The sequence below is a fragment of the Cetorhinus maximus genome, chromosome 17 (assembly GCF_964194155.1).
Source record: "Cetorhinus maximus chromosome 17, sCetMax3.hap1.1, whole genome shotgun sequence".
In the NCBI taxonomy this organism is placed as follows: Eukaryota; Metazoa; Chordata; class Chondrichthyes; order Lamniformes; family Cetorhinidae; genus Cetorhinus; species Cetorhinus maximus.
In genome coordinates this window covers 33032883-33049543 of record NC_135895.1, presented here as the reverse complement: position 1 = coordinate 33049543, position 16661 = coordinate 33032883, and the positions used below count along the sequence as shown (strand labels likewise).

The following is a 16661-nucleotide window of genomic DNA, read 5'->3' as shown; positions in this document are numbered from 1 at the left end:
AAATTCCCACCCTAAATCTTGAAAATTGGCCTTCTTTACCCTGACAATTTTTTCCACTTCACCATGAAGGCATTGACTTCTTCCCTGAAGGAGTACAATTCCAAGGACACTAACATTCCTCGACTGCCTTATTCAAATTGCCATTGTTCATCTGTAAATTTAGCTGATGAGTGCTGATAGACTAAACGAGAATGGAGCATCAGAGCCTCAACAGATTCAATGTTCACCTAGTGTTCACATTAGCATTTCTGGTAGGAATTGATGGCTAATTTTCCCTCATCTAATTCAAGTCATGCTGAGGCCACTGTAGCAGCTCTAGTGCCATCCTGGCTCAATTCAGCAAAATCAGTACAGACCGTGGTTCAATCCTGGAACACTCACAGTCTGCATGGTTCAGTGACTCACTGGCTAAACTGTTGAATTGTACACACAAATGGAGTTGTACTAAATCCTTCAAGTGACTCCTTTCCTCGGTAATTCTAGTAGATTTATGTGGCGCGTCCCATTCTTTCCTGATTGTGATAAAAAATAGGTGGATGGGTTCATCTGACAGAAAGATCTGGGTCACCTGTTTTCCACTATTGCAATTGTGAAGTTATTGAAGGTGGATATGAGGACTACAGGAACATAATAACATAAGGTATTATGTTAGAGGAAGGAAGGGGGGATTTTGAATTTTACAAACAAGGTTTTAAATATTTATTATTGTCATGGGGGATGTTTCTTATTATTGCCTTAAGGTGCCTAGTCTCTGTGGTCACCAAGGCACTGACTGACTGCCCTGTGCGATTCATCAACAGGAAGGGCTTCCACTCCCTCAACCTTCAACTGGTCAGCGACCACTGGCTTCCTTCATGTATGTGCTTGTTTTCCTGGCAGCTCTCATGACTCCCTCATCGCCTGGAAGTCCAGGCTGCTGCAGTTCTTCATTTCCCACCCGCCTCCACCAGCAACCCCCTCAAACACCAGGGATGGTTCTAGGGGACAAGGTATATCCCTTTAAGAGATGGCTACTCATCCCTCTACAAGAGCACAAGACAGAGGCACAGAAACGATACAACCTAAGCCACCTGCTCACGAGCACAACCATTGAGCAGGCCATCGGGCTTCTAAGATACAGTGCCTGGAGTGGTCGGGCAGTGTCCTGCAATACATTTTTTCAAGGGCCCCATTCATTTTTGTGGTCTGCTGTGCTCTCCAAAGTATGGCTCTCCAGAGATGTGTGGACCTTGAAGAGGATGAAGCCCTGGAAGGACACAGCTCATTGGAGGAAGAGGAGAAGCAGGATATTGAAGAGGAGGAGTGAGAGGAGGATGATGATGCAGAACATGGAGGTGCATGGGCTGTGCAGGGATGTGGCCGGGCACAGTGCGAGGCTCGAGCATCTTGCCAGGGTACCATTAACATCAGGGATCATCTGATTCAGGCATGCTTCAAATGAACCCCTCAGTCCCAGGAGGAACGAATGGGACAGCTCTCACCCTGAGCTGCCTGTGCTAACACTCCCAGTGAAGGTGCAGTCTGGAACAATTAACCTCTTACCGCCAATGATGTATGTACATCTCCCAGAGATTTCACCATCACAGCTGATATACCCTTGCTTTCTTTTGTAACTTCACACCCCTTTCCTTGTCCCTGCTATTAAATAAAGGAGGTTCAGACCTCTGGTTTCTATTGTTTACAAATAGGAAAAAAAGTGCACAGCTACAGGTAGAATCGCCCCAGTGATTCACTCAATGTTCTGCCCGATGCAGTGGCCTCCGCATTCACCCACTTCACTGAAGTGCTTTCCTCGTGGTCTCAGGGGAAGTGGAGGTAGCTTACTCATTTGTCTCTGCCCGCTGTTGAGATGCATGTGGAGGTGCCTGCGGGGACATTCTCCAGACTGCTGCATCCGCATCATTGCAGAGGCAGTCTTCATCGCTGAGTCCTGCTGCACAGATGCACAGGGGCCAAGGAAGCCAAGGATGATGATGATGACACCACATGAGGTGTGGCACCCTCATCCTCCTTGGTGACATCCTCAGCCCTTGGCTGGCATTCTGGAAGGCTGGAGGACAGCACCAGCCATCATTGTGCCATCATTGCCACTGACTGTTCCATGCTAGATACTGTGGCATGCATCCTGTGTATGTCAGTGTTCACTTCCTGCATGTACTCCAAGCTGAACTCGGGAAGGTCCAAGGGCTACGAGCAAAAATTCACGTTGATCCAGACTCTACCCCCCGATTTATGAAGGCAAGACCTGTACCATATGCAATGCAGGAAAAGGTAGACGCCGAATTGGACAGATTAGAGAAACTGGGAGTGATTCCACCTGTGCAGTTCCCGGAATGGGCAGCACCGATAGACCCCGTACTTAAACCTGACCAAAGCGTTCAAATCTGTGGAGACTACAAATTCACTGTCAGTAAAGTGGCTAAGTTGGACAAATACGTTATACCTAAAATTGAAGACCTGAATGCTAAGTTGGCAGGTGGAACCACCTACACGAAGCTTGATATGAGCCACGCTTATCAACAATTGGAGCTAGGGAAGGCCTCCCAGAAGTTTGTCACAATTAATACACACAAAGGGTTGTACCAATATACCCGCTTGCCTTTTGGTGTATCCTCTGCATGTGCCATATTCCACAGGACAATGGGAAATTTACTGCAGGGATTGCCTCATGTTGTAGTTATTTAAATGATGTTCTAGTGACAGGACTCACTGAAAAAGAACATTTGGCAAACTTGGAAGAAGTTTTGAAGCTTTTCTCACAGGTGGGAATGTGTTTAAAAAAAGAAAAGTGCATATTCCAAGCAAAAGAGGTGGTCTATTTAGGTCCTAGGGTAGATGCACAGGGCTTCCACCTGGTTGAAGAAAAAGTGAGAGTCATTAGAGAGGCACCAGCACCAAGGAACACCTCTGAGCTAAAATCATTCTTGGGGATGATCAATTGCTATGGATGCTTTTTGCCTAATTTGTCGACAGAACTGGCACCCCTCTATTACCTACTCAAGAAAAACCAGCGTGGTCTTGGCAAACAGCACAGAAAGAAGCTTTCACAAAGCTGAAACAACTGTTGCATTCGTCCACCCTATTGGTGTATGTTGACCAAAGAAAAGAGTTTGTTCTGACATACGACGCATTTTCTTGTGGCGTGGGAGCAGTGCTCTCCCATCGAATGGATGATGGCTCAGAATGACCTGTTGGATATGTATCAAGGATGCTCAAAACAGCGGAAAAGGGATGGTCACAGATAGAAAAAGAAGGCTTGTCAATCATCTTTGGTGTCAAGAAATTTCACCGGTACGTGCACAGTCATCATTTTATTATTATTTAGGACCACAAGCCTTTGCTATGATTGTTCAGCGAGGACAAGGCTATACCACCCATAACCTCAGCAAGAATACAGAGATGGGCATTGATTCTGGCAGTGCATGAATATACATTCATCCACAGGCCTGGAAATCAGATTGCAAACGCTGATGCACTTAATCGTTTGCCTTTGAAAGAAAATGATGAGGATGTTCCAGTTCCTCAAGAACTTGTTTTATTATTGAACTTCTTAGATTCATCACCGGTATGTGCTAGACAGATTAGAGATTGGACAAGTCCAAAGTACGAGAACAAGTTCTTCATTAATGGTCACAAGAGCAGGAATCTGACAAAATGAAACCGTATTTTCACAGAAGATATGAGATAGCCAGCCAGGATGGTATCTTATTGTGGGGAGCTAGGGTGATTGTTCCTCCAAAAGGATGAAAGCCTTTGCTAACTGAATTACATAGTTCACATCCAGGTATTTCCAGAATGAAGACCGTAGCATGTAGCTATCTATGGTGGCTTGGAATGGATGGAGAAATAGAGAGCTGAGTGAAAAGTTGTATACAGTGTCAACAAGTGAAAAAGTTACCTCCAACAGTTCCGTTAAACCTGTGGGAGTGGCCAGGAAGGCCACGGGTGCAATTGCATATTGACTATGTGGGGCCTTTTATGGGAACAATGTTTCTCCTTATTGTTGATGCTCACTCAAAATGGATGGACATATATGAGGTAAAGTCACCAACATCTTCTGCTACAATTGACAAACTACGTCAAAGTTTTGACATCAACAGACTACCAGAAGTGGTTTTATCAGATAATGGCATTGCATTTATGAGTGCTGAGTTTCAACGCTTTATCAGTCTCAACAGTATTACTCATGTACAAACTTCATCATACCACCCTTCTTCGAATGGACTGGCCGGGCGAGCAGTTCAAACATTCAAAAATGGTATGAAGAAATTAACTGGATACTCCATAGCAACCAAATTAGCACGTTCTCTTTTCCATTATAGAACCACCCCTCACATGACAACATGTGTCACACCTGCGGAATTGTTGATGAATCGCTGCCTTAGTACGAAATTGAGTTTAGTAATGCTAAATTTAGGGGGGAAGGTGGAAAGGAGTCAGGGAGGTCAGAAAATTGTACATGACTGGCATAGTCGGGACAAAATGTTTACTGTGGGAGAAACGGTATATGTTAAAAATTTTGGTGAAGGACCTAAGTGATTACCAAGTGAAATAAGTGCAGTCACTGGGCCTCTTCCTTACCACGTGAAAGCAGAAGACCAAATCATACGGAGACATAAAGATCTTACGAGGAGGAGAGAAATAAAGTATCAGGAAATTATTCCTCCAATGTTCACGACTATGTCAACATCTCTTGTTGAAAGAACTCAACTGAATACAGATGTGTTTGAAGGATCGGCTGTACCTGCAAGAGTTGAGGAAACAGATTTGCAGGTGCCCAATGAAGAACCTCATGTTCAGACAACACCAGAAAAGCAGGTTCCTGACAAAGCATCTGAGACATTCCACACGCCTAAGGAAACCCCCAGAAAGACTGAATTTGTAAATTACTTATCTGTGTAAATAATTTGATATTTTGAGAAGAATTGTAATTGTAACTGTAAAATATGTTTCTGAGTAAATAACAGAGTAGTGCGGGCTACCTTAGTAGTCTGTAGTCAGTAGTGAGTAGTCTAGAGTAAGAGTCTGTAATGTAGAAACAGGGTTTTAATTGTAAGCACACAAGTGTAGCTGCTGAGTTCCTTTGTAAATAAATAGAACGTGTTCTACATAAGAACTGTCTGCTGATCTGCTATGTCAATGGTACCAACTTGGTCATCCCAAAACAAGTGTGCAGCCTGGATCCATTAGTTCAACTAAACTAGTGACAAGGATCCAACAAGGTCATTAAACATCTTCCAACACTGGATCCAATTTCTGCACACCAGGCTCCTTCTGCTGACTGTGTCAGCTATCTCCATCCAGGCTTGCTTTATCTGGGTGGGTGGCCTCCTCCAGCCACTCTGTGGGAAGAGGACCTTCCTTCTCCCCTTTATGGTCTCCAGGAGGATCTCCAGGTCCACATCAGCATATCAGGTGGCTGTTCTGCCCTGGATTTTAGGCCTTTAGCTCTCCTCAGATGTTCTAATTTTCTCCGAATCTATGAACTTACAACTAGACAATACAGTAGTGAAACGGCAGCCACAAAAGTGCTGTGTCACCTGTTTAAATAGCCCTTCTCAAGAGCAGACCTGCCTCCGTTCCCGCCTCTGCTAATTGGCCACCAAACTCATGTCCAGGCCAATTAAAGGGATGCCCCCTGAAATGTGAGACCATGAATGCTTACCCCCCCACAGGGGGTCGAGACCTGGAAATGGAGGGAAAATCCTGCCCTATGGTTCTGTTGCTGTAAATCATTGAATTTACGTTTGTGGTGTTATCATAGACTCTAAATAAAATATACTCAATGCAGGGTGGGAGTGGGGGGCGGGGTGTTGATTTTATGGAGCCCACAAGAGAAGGAAATGTGGCATTACTTAATTAGACAGGATGTGAAATTTCGATTTCCCAACAGCGGGCTGAGGTACAGAGGTAAAGTCAAAGATGTGTCTGCGGCATGTCGAGCATTACGATGGCCTGTGGCGGGTTCGTAATTGTAACAGGTTTGCATGTCATGCATACTTATTAGCAGAAGACATTTTAAAATTATGTCCCACCTTCAAGATAATGTCAGTGGTGCATGAGAATCTCGTGGCACCCAGTTCACGATCGGATTTTATGGAGCCCACAAGAGTGGGAAAAGTGGCGTGCTTAACTGGCAGGGTGTGAAATTTCGATTCCCCAACAGCAGTTGTTGAATTGTGCGGCATAAGGGAGCGGAGCAGGAGCATGACAGCTTGCATGGAGGCTTGGGATCGGTAAGGGTGAGTTAGTGGTGAGGGGGGTCGTGGAATGAGGTCAGGGGCATGGAAGGATGGAAGAAGGATCCAGGGGAGGACAGAGGGTGGGGTCAGGGGCATGGAGGACTGAAGTAGGAAGGGCCTGATGTCCTGGGTATGGTGCGGGGGTGGGGGGGGGTGTGGGGGGGTGGTGTTGGTGGGGACAGTCAGTCAATGAAAGAAAATGGTGGTGTCAGGACCATCCAAATGTGGATCCATCTCAGGATATTGGGTGGCAGAAGAGGCCTTACAGGACTTTGAGTTCCCTACAAAAATTATCCCCACTGAGAGTGATCTTGGACAATGTCATTTACAATGCACAGAAGGGAGGGACAGCTGCGAGTTCAGCCATATTTCCACAGAGCGGTCAGTACTGGACAATAACATAAACATTTAATAAAGGGTGAACAAAACAAAAAAGTTTCTTGCACAATAAAGGAAATGTTCCAAACTTCGCTGTAACCATCAATGTGTGCCAGCCATGTGGCCATGTGGCGTGCCAATATATTTAGCTCTCTGACTAAGCTATCCTGAACAAATAACAATGATGTACACGTGTGTAAAGTGAAACCAATGTAATGTAAAATATTTAAAAGTGAAATTTAATTCTGAAAAGCTCCCATGCCATCTTTATGCTCGCAAGTCGTATGTCAATGACAATGTAGTTGGGAAGGAAAGTTGTGGCCATGATAGAGTTTTCCTCTTGGACTAGGAGGCTCTTTCATAGCCCACTGCTGTATTGTCAGCTGATGGCAGGTTTCACCAATGAAAAACTTCCTCTGCCACTGAATTGCACATGTTTTACATGCACGCCACTGGCACTTCAAATTTTAATTGTAATCAGCTGGGAAATGGGGAAATGAGTGCAAGGGTGCACTGTTGTGGTTCCGATGTTGGGAATGGCACGCTGTTGATAAAATCCCAGCAAATGTCAACTAGAAGTGTCAGTTTGACTCAGTGGTCAAACTCCTGTTAGCAAGTCAGTCGTAATCAACAATTCAATTGGGGAGAAGATGGCATAGCGGTAATATCACTGGGCTTGTAATCAGAAGCCAAGCTAGGCACAGGTTTAAATCCCACCAGTAACCATGGTGGGATTTGAATCTGTGTGCCCACATTTCAACTTAAAAAAAATCTGGAATTGAAAGCTAGTGTTGGTAATGGTGACCAAGAAACAATCATTGATTTTGTCGTTAAAAACCCATCTGGTATACTAATGTCCTTTAGGGAAGGAAATCTACTGTCCTTACCTGGTCTGGCTCCATACCTGCAGAAATGTGATTGACTCTTGGCGGCTTTCAAGGCCAATTAGGGATGGGCATAGAATGCTGGCCTTGCCAGCAACACTCACGCCATATGAAGGAATGAATAAAAAGTAGTGATGGAGTGCTGCATTGTCAGTGTTGCCTTCTTTTATTTTATTCTTTCATGGGATGTGGGCGACGCTGGCAAGGCCAGCATTTGTTGCCCATCCCTAATTGCCCTTAAACTGAGTGGCTTGCTAGGCTATTTCAGAGGGCAGTGTAATGAAGATATTAATGTATGTAATGCTATTGGAAATTATTTTAAATTGGACTTGTAGTAGGGTCTGTCTCTGTGGGTGTGAGCATGTGTGTCTTAATTGGATTAAAGCCAGCTAGTCTGGGTGTTTTGATGTATAGTAGTTTTGAGATGTAAACAGTAAGGTAGAGGGTGCATTTGTATTTTGTTGAATAAATCATTCAAAGACTGGGGGTGAAATCTTGCACCTAGCTAGGAGACACCAAGCAATATGTTTATATTACTAATAAAATTGGTACTATGAAAGGGGTTATATTGCTAGAAGAGATGGAGTTCAAAAGGCCTGGTGATACAATGAGGATTTGCATTCAAAGGAAAGGCTAGGTATATACATAAGAGTCTTGTTTGTGTAAGTCAGAGGCATGTGAGATCTAAGCGTCTGTAAGCCTATAACTGTACGAAGGAGCCAAATTGAAAGGAACCTCATTTTGAATTTGTAAGATAAAATGTGCTTTGCCTTGTGTCTCTTTAAGTCTATGGGTTATTGTTGCCTTGGTGGAGATTTACCTAGGAGTGATTAATTTGGGGATTTGTTTAAAAGTTATTATGGAAGTAAGTTGTAGACATGTGTATGTGTTAATTCCTTGTTAAATTAATAAATGTTGAATTTAATTTATGTAAAAACATCTCTGGAGACTTGGTGGTTTCATTTCTGAATTTAGAGCTGCATCTCAAACATACCTATTGAAAATATAGGTTATGACAGTTGTTTAAAGTTTCCCTCTGGGATTTTAAGTAACTCAGCCTTTACAAACTGCTGTATCACAACAGCAGTTAGGAGTCAACCACATTGCTGTGGCTCTGGAGTCACATGTAGACCAGACCAGGACAAGGATTTTCCGGTTGTCGGGCGGGCTTAGCAAGGGTGAGTGAGAGCGGGCGCAAAACAGAATGCTGCCCGCGACCGGGCCCCACCCGTGATTTCACGCTGGCTGGCCAAATAACGGCCATCCAGCATGAATCACGCGCTGCAACACTCAGCGCCACTGGGGTGGGGGGGAGGAGGAGGGTGAGTGCGGAAGTTCACCCATGCACGCAGGTGCGCGCAGTAAAAGCTCGGAACTAAAGATTTTTAAAATAAAAAATAAAGAATTTAAAAATGTTAAAAACATGTCCCCTCATGTCACTCTGTCACATGAGTAGGGACACATTCTTAATGAAATGTTGAAATTTTTATTTTATTTTTAATTGCTGCTGGAAACCTCATCCTGCCCGTGGATGCGGTTTCTTAAAAAGTGCAAAGGCCGCTTGGCCTTTTCGCCTGAGCAGCGAAAAATTTCTTTTAATTATGACTTTTATGGCCTTAATAGGCCGTTTAATTGTCAGCGGGCGCACTGCTGACTCCTGCGTGCGTGCACCCACCGACCGAAATATCACGCGAGTGCTCGATGACATCGGGACACTCACCCAATGTCATCGCACGTTATTTTACGCTCATTTGTGTCAGGCGCATGCCCGCCTGACGAGCGAAATATTCTGCCCCAGGTAAGGACAGCAGGTTTTCTTCCCTAAAGGACATTAGTGAACCATGTGGGTATTTATGACAATCGGCAATGGTTTACTAGTTACCATTACCGAGACTAGCCTTTAATTCCAGATTTTATTAATTGAACTTAAATTCCACCAGCTGCCGTGGTGAAATAATAAACAGGAAATCCATTTCAGTACATTTGGAATTAAACATCCCATGGGTGCATTTGTGCCACAGCAGGGAAAGTCTCCTGGTATCCTAGCCAACATTTGTTCCTCACTCAACAAAGCAGAACGCACTGGCCAGTACCTCATTGCTCTTTGTGGACATTACTGTCACATTTGCATACATAGCATCAATGATTACACTTCAAAAGCAATTCATTGAATTGACAACCTGGGACAACACAATGATGTGCAAAAATGTGAAATAATAGCAAGTTCTGTCTTTCGTCCAGAATAATGAGCGGAATTTGCACTCTCCTAACTTATTTTTCACATACTGACTAGCTTGTTCACTTAATTTTTGTAGGTAAATAAATTTGGTGACAAATTTTGACTATGTTTAAGCTGGCACCATAGCCTGAAATTTTCAACAAAAATAATGCATAATGTTAGCCACGCCAGTAAATGAAATTTCCACATGGGATCAGCTGTTTCTCTGAGAACCTATTTTGTAGAATCTTACAGCGCAGAAGGAAGCCATTCAGCCCGTCATGCCTATCTGGGCCCTTTGAAAGATCTATCCGATTAACCCACAGCCCCACTCCCTCCCCATAGCCCTGTAAATCTTTTTATTTTCATGTAAAGTGAAAATTACTGTTGAATCTATGCCAATACGCTTGCAGGCAGTGATTTCAGATCATAATAACTCGCTGTGTAAAAAATATTCTCTTCTACACTCTGGTTCTTTTGCTGATTATCTCAAGCTAGATTATCTTAATTTATGGAAACAGGAATGATTTTTTTTCCATCAGTGGTGATGATTTAAAATTTCCTCGCATGGATCTAAACAAGGCAGTTTAATGATGTGAACTAATGGCCATTAGGTCAAGACTGTCCAAAGTCATTTCCTTGCAGCCAGCATAGACAGAAAACCTTTATCCTCTCAGCCTGGGCTGATTCAAATCTGAATCCCAGAGGTGAAAGGACAATATAATGCAACTCAGTTCCACATACAGAGCCTCCAGTAAGGATGAGCCCATTCAATCCAATTCTAGTTTTATACTGAACTCAGTGAAGTCTAATTAGTTGCTTATCTACAACATCCATTTTGATCTCTGCAACTCGTGGGCCTGGAAGGCTGACAATACGTCCCATAACCTGTGGTGCAGTAAGAATACAATCTCCGACAGCTTTGGGTTTGATGAAAAGAAAAGAAATTAATTAATGCTATTTCATCACAGACTGTTGTCAATCAAATATGACAGACTTTAACTAAAACAAATCTCAGGGCAGAATTTCCTGCCTGTCGGGCGGGCCGTGTGGGAGCGGGCGTGGGCAGGCGCTGACCCGATCGCTGCCTGCGAACAGGTCCACACTGCCATTTTACGCGGGCGGCTGAATTAAGGCCCGCCCAGCGTGAAATGCGGCTCCCGAGGAGAGCGGGAGCGGGCGGGTGGCGGTGGGACTGCTATGACCTCCGGGTCCAATGGCAACCTGGCGGCCTGTTTAGAAGTCCTCCTGCAGCCTTGCAAAGGCTGTCAAACATGGCCAGCAGGAGGGCTCCCCAGAGCGCCGCTGGTGAGCAGGTTAGGCAGGAGGATAGGGCAGTGGGCCACTGTGCACCTGGTTTCTCGGGCGATTGTCTTGCTGCCCTCCTCTGGCGGGAGGCCCTCGTTCCCAGGGACGGGAGAAGGAGGCCCCCCCCCACATGACCAAACGTGCCTGGGAGGAGGTGGCGGAGATCATGAGCTCCCACAACGTGGTGCGGCGCACCTGGCTCCAGTGCCGCAAGCGCTTTAACGACCTTTTGCACTCTGGAAGGGTGAGTACCATGTTGGCATTGGTCAGTGAACCCAGCGGGTAGGCTTTCCTCCCGTCCTCCCTCCCAGGTGGAGCCAGCACAGGCTCCACGGGCCAGAGGACAGCCACCAAGGTCATTGAGACCACAGGACAGCACAGTGAGCAGCCTGTCTCAGATGCCAGTGCCAGCGAGGGGACAGCACCTATACGTAGCACCCGAAAGCGTAAACTCCACGGGTTTCTCACTGGTACTTTTGTGTTGCCCTGCAATGAGGTCATGATTAGTTGGTGTGATGTTTAACACCTTTGTCATTTTGTTTACTTAAGATCATTTTGCTATATCATTAAATTTAGACATGTGACTTATACAGTCATGGCTGAGGTTATTTCTTTTCCTCTGCAGGTGGATGGTTACCCTGATGTTATGAGTGGGTTGTGTCACATTGAGCTTTATTGACTTGGCCCTTAGTTAATGTTCCTATCCAGGCAGAGGTAGCGCTCAGGTATCGAGTATGGAGCCTGCAGCACAGGCTTATTATGTTGGAGGTCCATCTGTGGTGTTCTAGCGGAAGGTTCATTGGATTAAACCCTCCCTGGTGTCCCTACCTCCCTGGAGTATGTCCGGGTCAGCGTCTACCCCCTCAGCATTTCCCTGTGCCTGTTCATCCTCGGACTCACTGCTGGACTCATCGTGTGCATCCGCAGCCACTGCGCCAACACCTTCTTCATCCACTGCGTCCCCCCTTTCCAGCGCAAGATTGTGGAGAGCGCAGCATGCAACCACTATCACCGAGACACGATCTGGGGGTACTGGAGTGCGCCCCCTGAATGGTCCAGGCATCAGAAGCGCATCTTGAGAAGACCGATGGTTCTCTCCACCACAGCCCTTGTGGAGACGTGGCTCCTATTGTACCGCTGCTCAGCTTCTGCTCTTGGATGGCGGAGAGGCGTCATGAGCCACTTTCTGAGGAGATAGCCCTTGTCACTCAGCAGCCATCCATCAAACCACACTGGAGCACTGAAGAGCCCCAACGCTTGGGAGTATCTGAGGATGTAGGCGTCATGGGAGCTGCCTGGGTACCTTGCACAGACTTGTAAAATCAGCATCCTGTGATCACACACTATCTGCATGTTCATGGAGTGGAAGCCCTTCCTGTTGACGAAGGCACCAGGCTCACTTGCTGGAGCCTTAATGGCCACATGTGTACAGACTATTGCACCCTGGACGCGGGGGAAGCCAGCAATGGCTGCAAAGCCTCTAGATCACTCTGCCTGGCTGGCCTGGTCCCAGCAGTAGTGGATGAACGTCAATGCATGCCTGAATAGAGCTTCTGTCACCTGCTTGACACAAGTGTGGACAGCTGATTGGGAGACTCCATAAAGATCACCCACCGAGCCCTGGAAAGAGCCAGAGGCATAGAAGTTGAGGGAAGCTGTGACCTTTCGAGCCACTTGCATGGGGTGCCCACCCACACAGTTAGCGGAGATCTCAGTGCCTATCACCTGACAGATAGGGTTGACTGTCCCCCTTGAGAGACGGAGCCTCCTTCGGCACTGCACCTCAGACATATTGAGGTAGCTGCTTCGCTGCCTGTAAACCCCGGCAGCAGGATATTGGTGTCTTCTGCGGCCCCTTCCGCCTTGGACTTCCTGTTGGCCCTGCGCCCCTTGTGCTCTCCTCCCAAAGGTGGCTGAGGAGGCTAAATGTGCACCCCTGGCCTCCTCCCCCTTCTGGCCCTCCCTTCCTCCTCAGAGGAGGTGCCTCCAATGGAGAGCACAACTCCCAATTCCAGGCTAAGGGAAGGCTTCCTGAAACCTGCAGGCCCCAAAATGGATCGTCACTGAAGAGTCCTGACCTGAAGGTTGCGAGTCCTTTCCAAGCAGTTGGTATGAGTTTTGAGTATTTCTGCTCATACAGGCAAGTATCATTAACTTTCAAAAATAAATATCTTACTGAGCACATTCGCGACCCTACTGACCCCTCTTATCCCGCCCATGGATGAGGTTTATACAACTGTCTCCTACCCGCCTACCTGTTGCGCCCATGTGACGACCTGAAGATCGCGCGGACCCCGAAAAATCGGCGCCAATTGGTGCCACAAGGGCCTTAAGTGGCCCGTTAATTAATGGTTGGCACTCATCCAAGATCAGCGCACACCCGCCCACCAAAATATCACGATGGCGCGCGGTGATGTCGGGACGCTCGCCCAAAGTCACCGCGCATCATTTCACGCGTCGGCATGCGGGGCCCGCCCCCGCATGCCAATGGGAAAACTCTGCCCTCAAATAAAATTTCCCTTTGCTTCCATTCAATTACTTCTCTAATTTGGAGAAATGTTTGGTAATCTTTAAAGATTCCTTTAAGAGAATTCTCATTATAAACTGGACAGGGCTGTATGGGGGCTGGGGGTAAGGGGTTGCACTTGATGATTTCAATTCAATGAAACTTTAAGAAAGAGTCCAATGCTTCTTGAAAGCACAAGATATTTAGAGCTGGTCAACGTTCATTCAGGGACAGCAATATCACCAAGACAAGTGCCACCTCAGTCATTGGAGGCATTAACAGAAGCATCCCAGTCACTGCCCAGATATGGGAGGTGAACCATGTAGAAGCAAGAAGTTAGGAACAGATACTAGTAAGAAACTAGGCACTGGGGATAGCCATGTTATTCAGAAGTAAAAATTACATTGTGTGACTTACTGTAATAAATGAAGCCGGAAATTGTCAGCTGAAGTGTGTGATTGTGCATTGTGATGATGAATAAAGTGACTCCTTGTTCTTAGTACAGTGAGCAGCACAATTACTTCTGAAAGGGTCAAAGATTTATTGCATGGAGCTCCTTAAATATCTCATGGTCCAATATGAAAGCCAGAATTGTTCTTTATTAGGAACTATCGTGGATTATTTCCTGCAATCTTTCTTCGAGTAACTGGCAACAGATTTCTCTGAAGCCCTGCTTCACCTTCCTGGTCAACCTTTGCATGATCTGGTGATGAAGAGTCTTTTTCTTCACCTTCCTTCTCATTCTCCTCCTAATCATCATCTGGAAAGTGTACAGTTGTGCAGAATGCAGCAGGTAATGATTGTTCTTGAAACCCTTGCTGGGCTGATCCTCCAGACCTATCAAAGCACCCGAAACAGGGTTTCAACATTTTAACTGCTTTTTCTATAGTGATTCTGGTTGATCCTAGGGCTTCATTATATATGTATTATGTTGTGGAGGATGAATATCCAATAGGTCGAGGCTCTTAACCAGGGTTACCTGCAAAAGTTTCAAGGGGTTCACCCTGTCTTCATCATGCAGACAGTTTAAAGTAAGTTCAATTCTGGTTGCCAAAGGTTAGAGTAACCAGAGCAGAGTTTTACCTTTCACCCTAGAGGCACTGGTCACCACCAGCACAGTATCACTTTAGTCCCTGACTCCAGCCCTGCACAGGATGTGAGGAACAGGGAACCACTGCTTGGTCCCAGAGGTTCATGGTCATCGGTCCAGTGCTATATTGTTGAGGAGACAGTGTTCAGCCTCAGCAGGTGTATTTAGCTTGATTCATTAATAATGGACAAGAGGAGAAGCAAGAGCTAGTATGGACATCAACACAATAGGTTTCATCAGCATTTGACCAGCTCCATTGACAGTCTACCAACCTCACAGTGACAGTCAATCCACCTGTATGTCAGTCTACGATCCTAAGTGACAGTCTATCAGCTTAAGCATAACCGAGCTTGGATGAACACTGAGTATGAGATGTGTGTGTGTTTGTTGAAGATACCTTCATGCTTTGACAGAATTGTTGCTTAACACCACCAGCAACAAGATTCACATTAAGTAAGTAAAACAAAAATAAAGAATATTAAATTGTATAACTAATTGTTCTACAGACAAACTGTGTTATGTTACAGGGTGTAAATTTTTTATAGCACGGGGAGGAGGGGTGCTCTGAAGCAAAATGATTGAGAAACCCTGAGATAGGTGACATCCACCCCATTATTCAATCAGCGCACTCAGAACAGTGTTCTGATTCATCAGGGTGGGTACAGTTGATTACTGAATAACAATGCGTCATGGCAGTTTCCCGGTTAACAAGCATCCACATGCAAAACCACGTGGTTGGTAGCAGTCACCAGCTACGCGTTAATAGAATGATGTAATTTTCCCAAGATAAGATTTGGTGAGTTTTCATTCAGGCATTCAATGCAACACAAGTTCCAGAACTTGTATCCTGTCTTTGGGGAATCCTGCTACTTGAAGAAAGCTTATTTTTGTTCTTGATGCTTGGCAGGGCCCACAGAGAAGGACAAAGTGTGAGGTCCACCTGAATAGAACATCCATCACTTTGATTCGGCGGTGCACTGTTGATTGATTTATGTGACTGTGGTTACCACAAAGCTGCCTGGAATCACCCAGTGGTATAAAATTTCAGTGCTATAATCACTTTAACAGCTACCAACAAGGTTGTGTTCCTTTTTGAGATAGGCAGCAAATCTGTAGACACAAGAAAAATTAACTCTGCAATAGTTTATGTGATGGGGGTTAGTGGGGGAAGCATAATTTTCTAATGCACTACCTCATAAAATAATACAGGTAGGATCCATGAGAACCGCGTGGGGTGGTATTAACACTGTAGAATCAAATGTCTTCTGTGATGCTTCATTTTCTCAATCTAGCCTCTTCCACTTCCTTGCCTTCCTCATTTTTGTAACAAAGCAAGCTAAGGATCTCATCGTGAAAGTTATCCACCCACTCCAAAATTTAAGTTTCCTGAGAGTAACTGGAGGAGAACTTTATTGAAGCTCCTGACCCCAAACAATCAAAGCGCAGTGTCAGAGAAAATATGCAGAAATATTTCAAAGTTCTCCACTAATGACCTCCATTGTCAAGCATCTGGGCTAAAGAATGCTACAGTGCTGCTTTTACTAACACATTAAAGTGGTGTTGCCCAACACCAGTTAAGGTCCTAGTTGGGGAAATTGAAGAGACAACTTGACCATGCCCACTTGCCCTTGTTTACATGTAGTATGTGGTTCAGGTCAGATAGTAGTGAATTTGCTGGGTGTGAAATTCTGATGGCCATTTGCAGAGATAGGATTGCATCCATAAGACACTACCCTATTTTTTTTTTTCTCTTTATAATGGGGGCAATTCTGAGAAACAAAATCAAGTCTTATGTGTACAACATCACCATTTTGTTCGCATGTTATCCTACTAAATAACTTTTATTTTAGGTTAGGTTTTAATCAGCCTATGTAAAAGGTAAGATAGTGCCTTGGAATTTTATATGGGTGAGATGCTTAAATTAGTATCTTCTTCCAAGCATTTCTTCCAATGTTAATGGTACTTAAATTTTATACAAACAGATATTCACTTTAACGTAATTTGATATTTCTTCTTGAGGAGCTCCTCTCAAGAC

General features: G+C 45.1%; 1 protein-coding gene across 1 annotated transcript in view; it reads right to left on the bottom strand.

The window, feature by feature from the left end:
* LOC144692831 (uncharacterized) overlaps positions 1-16661 on the bottom strand; it is a 68635-nt gene that overhangs the window by 15718 nt on the left and 36256 nt on the right. The window lies entirely within an intron of this gene.